Here is a 7517-nt window from a genome sequence, read left to right as displayed (position 1 = left end):
ACACACACACACACACACACACACACACACACACACACACACACACATTACGTATATATTAGCCTCAGCTTCTAAAACTTTGGCTCTTATTTATTCTATGTCACTGTATTACTGTACTCAAAACACTACCAGCTCTAAAGTTGCCCACACACATCAACAAGAAAGATGATGCCAAAGGGAAGCTGCCAGGCCTTTCAATAGTGAAATCCTATTTTAGGAGAGTAAGGTGTATCAGCCACCAAACCCAGACACTATTGCATACGCCAGCAAGATTTTGCTGAAAGGACCCTGATATAGCTGTCTCTTGTGAGGCTATGCCAGTGCATGGCAAATACAGAAGTGGATGTTCACAGTCAGCTATAGGATGGAACACAGGGCCCCCAATGGAGGAGCTAGAGAAAGTACCCAAGGAGCTGAAGGGGTCTGCAACCCTATAGGTGGAAAAACAACATAGCTGCATATGTAGCAGAAGATGGCCTAGTCGGCCATCATTGGGAAGAGAGGCCCCTTGGTCTTGCAAACTTTATATGCCCCAGTACAGGGGAACGCCAGGGCCAAGAAGTGAGAGTGGGTGGGTAGGGGAGGTGGGGGAGGGTATAGGGGACTTTTGGGATAGCATTTGAAATGTAAATGAAGAAAATATCTAATAAAAAGTTTTTTTTAAAAAAGGAGAGTAAGGTGTAAGGAAATGAACATCTTTGAACTTACTAACCCTCAGATGTAAATACAAAGACTATCTTGCTACTTTGCAGGCCTCAAGAAAGATCCTGAGTTTGCAACCAGCCTCAACTGTGTAATGTGCTTAGGGAAGTAGGCTTATTCAGATATGCCTTTGTGCATAATAATTTACAAATCTGAGACTCAGGTCTAAATTGAGTTTTAAAGTTATCTAACCTGTGGGTAACTTTTAGCATATTTCATGACAGACATGGCAGCAATATGGGAAGCTAATTGTACCTTCTAAATAGATGCCTATCGGAGTCTTTCCACAAAATGACTGCTGATCATAGAATGGGAATTAGCCTTTGGGGGATAGTTTCAGACAGGGGCAATAGAAAGGTACACAGTGTTCTTCAGGATGAAAGCAACCGTTTTTAGCATGACCACAGCGCTGTATGCAATTGCACTTCTCTCTCTCTCTCCCTCCCCCCCCTCTCTCCCCCTCCCCCCCCTCTCTCTTCCCTCTCCCTCCCCCCTCATGCCACTCCATTTCATTCTGAAAAATGATCTTAGCATCAGATGTCAACAGGCAAGAACCAGGAAAATATCACAATCAACAAACAACGCAGCAAATACAATTGCCAACAGGTTTTTAACTCAACTGAAACATGAGCAGGAGCTAGAAGGCAGCTCAGTGGCACAGCACCTGCCTAACATATATGAGGTCCTGGGGAATGCTCCAGCACTGGGAGGATATACACAAACAGCTGTGGTTAAGTGCAATATCATCAGGCAGCCATGCTCACACTAATTATAAAAGAATACGTTTATAAGACACATCTCAACTCCAGAGAAGACGGGATCAGGAAAACTGAGCCATCATCAACTTTCTGAAATAAGGTATATCATATCTGATCGTAAGTACCTTAGTGTATATGGAGTGGACAGGTTGTTCCCCTGAATCTGGGACATGTGATAACAGATCTTCCTTGTTTCCAAGAAGATAGTGTCACCTTGGGCAGACAGTGTTTGGCCACAGTGTCCTTCTCTTTGGGGAGTGTCTATAGACAATAGGCCAACTGGCATCTTCTCCGGAGAGTCTGCGCGGTCCTCGGGCAAACCCATTCTCTATGGTGATGGAAGCAATCAGGAATCTGGAGAGTTCCAGGCTTTGCCAACTGTGCAGTGGTGACAGAAGCTGTGATGATCTCCTTCAAGTCACCACATCTAAAGAGAGAGGGATAAATTACAACGGGTGAGTGTATACACTCTCGGGACCCGTGCCTTTTATGAGTAAGCCTTGGCTGTTTCTGGCTGTGGGACTTAGGGCAAGTTATTTCATACTGCTGTGCCTCCATTTTCTTATCGACACAATGCCATACCTGTATTTCATGAAATCGATAATGTACTTGATTATAACACATATTATGTACCATGAAATATCAACCACCTGATCAAGCTAAGACACAAGTGCCCTACACTAGTGCACTACGATATCAACATCATGAAGGCAAAAGGTTTTATCTCCCCAGGCATTATCATGTCCCCAGAGCCCAGAGCCTTTCTTGACACAAGCTAGGAGCTCAGCACCTGGAGCTGAGTGACCAAGTGCCTAATTTCAAATGTATTTAATAGAGTTGATAATAATGGGTTGAGAGACTTCACACTGTGGAAGATCTGATTCACAGAAGACTCCACTATAAGGCTATAATTACCTACTCGCCCCTTTTCCCTCTCAGCCTTTTAAATACCCCCAGCATGATGAGCCAATTTTAAATGGAAATAAATTCTAGAAGCTGAAATTATATAATTAATTATGCTCAGCATAAATTCAATAGTTTATTGGTCTAAGGATGCTCACAGATCACTTAGCAACAGGAAAAGGAAAACACAGGTGTTTGGGCTCAGTTCACACTTGTTAACTAATAAGATGAGCATTTTCCCCCTTGAAAATTCTAAATGCTTTTCATTGGACTTAAAAACAACAACAAAACAGACAAACAAACAAACAAAGATAGCTAGAAACCAGAGGGTGGGGTTGGCCACCCGTGTGCAGTGCCCTTGCCCCTGGCACTCAGTCTCGCTTGCACCTGTATCGTCTTACTCGGAGAATCCATCTGCGTCAAGGCTCTGTCAGTTACCACCCTTGTGACTGAGAAATGGAGAGGTGGCTCAGGGATTAAGAGCACTTGTTCTTGCAGAAGACCCACATGGAAGCTTACAACTATCCCCAACCAGTTCCAAGGAGTTCACCTCCTCTTCTGGTCTCCACTGACACTAGACACACACATATACATATATGTATCTACATGCTTATACATACCTGCAGGCAAAATAAACACACAAAGAGAAAATAAATAAATGTAAAACAAAGACCAGAGGAAGGACACACCAGTAGATGAGGGGCAATCAAGCAGTGCCCTGTAAGAAATAAACACTATATGTGTGCTAAACATTTTTGCACACTATGCTTTCATTTCCAGTAAACTTTCTAATTGACTATATGATAGCTTAGGGCCATCAACTAACTTATATCATGCTTACAGTCACATATGCCTCCTCCCAACACTACACAGAAAACCAGGCTTTCATCCCTAAAGCCATAAGAGCCAAAATACAGCTCTACCTTAAGCAAAGCTGCTGGAGAGTCCCTCCATCCAAGCTTCAGAAAAACAATCTCTGGGTCCCTCAAGTGACCCATGAGGGTCCCTTTAAGAAAGACTCTAAGAAGAGCATCTCTCTTGCATCATTCCCGGAGAGACCTGAGTTCTTGTGAGAGCTGGAGTGGTTTCAGGACACATTGCCACCTTTGGGGCCTAGTGTCATCAATGGCATCAGGTGTGTGGCTGGCTCTTAAAGGGTTGCAGAGAACAGGCTAGGGGAGAGGGACACAGATAAAACAGGATGCTAGCTCCATCCACATCCCACCTCTGGGGGAAAAAAAAAGCAAGCTGATGCACCAGCTGTCCACCACATGAAGAAAGAAAGCAATGTTTCCTGAAATATTGTTTACGTTTGCCCTGAGAGCCTGCCCAGAAATTTAAACATCCTTCTGTCCTCAGAGAATACTTACATCCTCAGCAACTGGTTCCTCCTCCCGGCATCCATGCAAAAAGAACAAGACTCGGGGAGTAATTGTAAACCGTCTCATCCTCTGGCCTAATGAATCAGCTCTCTGGCAGTTTGTGTTGCATTAATTTAAATAGTGGTCTTCACCTCATAATTTTATAATCGCAATAATTTCTAATTCAACTGAAACACTTTATGCTAAATTTTGTGATTTCAATAAGTGAAGAGTTAATAAAGGTGTTGAACCTATTCATGAGCACTTCTCATACTTGGGTTGGGTTGTTTTTTTTTTTTTTTTGACTCTAACTATCAGAATGCCCAACTTGAACTGTAGAAGTCAAACACAAATCTGAGTCCAGGCATAAGTCAGGCTACTGAGAACTTCATCAGTGGTCCAGCTCCATCTTCAGTGATGTTCAAGATGTCTTCTGCCCTTGTTTTCTGTGATCATCTGGGGGAGGATAAAATGAGAGTTTATTTCTTCTCTTCTGTGTGTGTGTGTGGTAGGTATCAAACACAGAACCTTGAGAATGCTAAACAAGTACCCTACCACCAAGCTACACTCCAACTCCAAGACCAATTTTTTTTATTTATTAATTTATATTTTAGATTAATTTTTATTTATGTATGTGTATCTGTATCTAGGCATGCCATATGTACAAAGGTGCCTATGGAGGCCTGAAAAGGGTCTTCTCTGGCTCTGGGGTTACAATTGTGAACCACATAATGTGGGTGCTGGAAACCCATCTTGGGTTCTCTGGAAGAGAAGGAAGCACTCCTAACTGCTAAGTCATCTAACCTATCATTTTATCTGGTTGTTTGGTGTGTGTGTGTGTGTGTGTGTGTGTGTGTGTGTGTGTGTGTGTGTACAGGCATGTTGTGGTGCAAGTGTAGATGTGAAAAGACAACTTGCAGGAATTGGTTCCTTCCACCATGTGGTTTCCCCGGGATCTAAGTCAGTAATCAGGATTGAGAGCACTGTACCCCTACCTGCTGAGTCATCTCCTTGCCTCCCAAGGTCACTACTCTATGTCGGTCTCAAGAATAGCATAAAACTTTTCCAGAGCCTTGAAGCAAACATTCCTTTCATCTCATTGGCCCAGATAGAGTCACGTGCCCTATCCTGACCTAACCTCACTCGAATCTGGGTTTGTACAGTTACCTGCAAGGAGATTATATATATATATATACCACACCTGATCCCCAACACACCAGCCTCCACACAACAACAAAGATGAGGGACAGAGACTGAGGAGGCAGTGAGATAAGCCCTGGTTTCCTGCCGCCGCAGCAAGTACCTGAACCTCACGATTCCGTGTTTGAGAACCTTAAGCTCTTGATGGAAGACAAGCCACTATCCTCTAGCTCCGCTGAAGATACTACCAGGAACTTTCATACCTGAGACAAGGGCTTTTGACATAGGCATCCCTCATCTCACGCTCCTGTGTTAATTGTCAGTAGTTGGGTAACTATTTATCTAGAGAACCAGGAAACACTTGAGTGGCAAGTACTGGCTAGTCTGCAGGAGTAGTAGAGCCAGTAGCAGCAGGACACTCGGGCATAGAGTTCACAGCTATGATATTCAAGTACAGGAAGCTTGGGTTATTTTGAATTTCAGATAAATATTAAATAATTTCAGTCTACTTTCTCTTTGCTCCCAAACTAGGACAGTTTCTACTTCTAAGGAATTCTGTGAGAACACAGCATGCAATGTAAGCCGCTGTCACTCACAGTTCTGACCTTTGATCATGCAGAGCTCAGCACCCACTGCAAAGACCTGTGTGTGTCCTCCAGCAATGAGACTGTCACGGAGCAAGCACGGGAAAGCAGGAGGTACCACCGCCTAAAGTCTAAGGGTGAGAATAGGGTTTCTGAAAGTTTCTGTCTGGTCCCTGGTGGAAGGAAAATCATGCGGTCTTTCCTGCCTCAACTGAGTTCGATTTAAAGTGAAGGCAGCTCTGGAACGTTATGTGGCTTCAGTATTAAGGATTACAGAGCTGAAGGGAAAAATGCTACACAAACCTGAATCCAGGTTACAAACTCATGGTGGAAGGACAGAACCATCTCCCATAAGTTCTCCTCTGACCTCTGTGTGCAGACTTACACACACACACACACACACACACACACACACACACACACACACGTGTACACACGCACACATACAATAATAATAACAAATAAAATAATAGCATTAAATATTACACAATTCTGACATAGACAAAGCCCTCTGCTGGTAGAATTTTTCCTGTCCTTTGATCAGTTCTGATAAATGAAACCAAATCTTTCTCCTATGAAATAACCTTACTATTGTTAAATGTAAGAACACTGAATTATTAAGCCATTATTAACATTATTGACATTGTTCACTTCTACATTAGACTGTATTGTTATTAACTGTCTTATTTCCCAAGAATAATATATAGAATAATATACCTTCCTGTTGAATGGGAGGCCATGCTGATTCACCAGTTTCCATGAAACTGTGATGAAGCAGTTAAGTCATCCGATTGGCAAATATGACCCTGTCTGCTCTCCCCAGATAATGAAGGAAGCGGACTGCATCATGAAATCCCTACCTTGGTGTGGATGCCAGAGACTGGTGGGGACTTGGGTCTGTCTGTCACCTTTTTTGGCTTTTTGAATTGGGAACTCTCACCATATAGTCGAATATGACTTTGCACTCACAATCCCCCTGCCTCAGCTTCAAAGTGTTAGAAGTGCAGGCGTACCATTATGTCTAGCATCTGGAAGCTTCTTGACCAATATTACAGGTAGTTTGCTGAGGTTGAAGGGGATACAGCCTCTGCAGATTTTCCCTTATAGCCAGAGCTTCGCCCATTGCTCTGGAATATAACATGAAGCGAAGACTCCTATAGCAACTAAGAATTCCAAACATGAGAGTTCAGGAGATTGCTACATTGGCAAAGCACTTGCCATCCAAGCATGAAGACCCAAACTGGATCCCCAGGGCCCACGTGGAAAAGCCGAGCATGGTGCTATGTGCTTGTAATTCTAGGACCAGAGGAGGCAGAGACAGGCTGATCCCTAAGGCTTGATGTCCAGCTAGTGTGACCACCAGCAAGGTCTTGGCAGTGAGAGACCCTGTCTCAACCAATGTGGTAGACAGCTTCTGGGTAATATCTGAGGTTGACCTCTGACCTTTACATGCACACAGGTATACACACACACACACACACACACACACTACTTTTAAGCAAACAAAAGAGTTCTTTACAGTTCTTAATGTAAAGCTAATTCTTTTTAAAATAATTTTTATTAGATATTTTCTTCATTTACAATTCAAATGCTATCCCTTATACCCTCTCCGCACCCTGCTCTCCAACCCACCCACTCCCACTTCCTGGCCCTGATATTCCCCTGTATTGGGGCATATAATCTTTGCAAGACCAAGGGCCTCTCCTTTCAATGATGGCCGATTAGGCCATCTTCTGCTACATATGCAGCTAGAGACACGAGCTCAGGGGGTACTGGTTAGTTCATATTTCTGTCCCTCCTATAGGGTTACAGACCCCTTCAGCTCCTTGGGTACTTTCTCTAGCTTCTCCATTGGGGGTCATGTGTTCCATCCAATAGATGACTCTGAGCCTCCACTTCTGTATTTGCCAGGCACTGGCATAGCCTCACTAGAGTCAGCTGTATCAGGGTCCTGTCAGCAAAATCTTGCTGGCATGTGCAATTGTGTCTGTGTTTGGTGGTTGATTNTGGTATGGATCCCTGGATGGGACAGTCTGTGCATCCTCCTTCCTTCTGTCTCATCTCCAAAC

This window comes from Mus pahari, chromosome 6 (genome assembly GCF_900095145.1).
Source record: "Mus pahari chromosome 6, PAHARI_EIJ_v1.1, whole genome shotgun sequence".
NCBI lineage: Eukaryota > Metazoa > Chordata > Mammalia > Rodentia > Muridae > Mus > Mus pahari.
Note: the sequence above shows the minus strand (reverse complement) of the source record.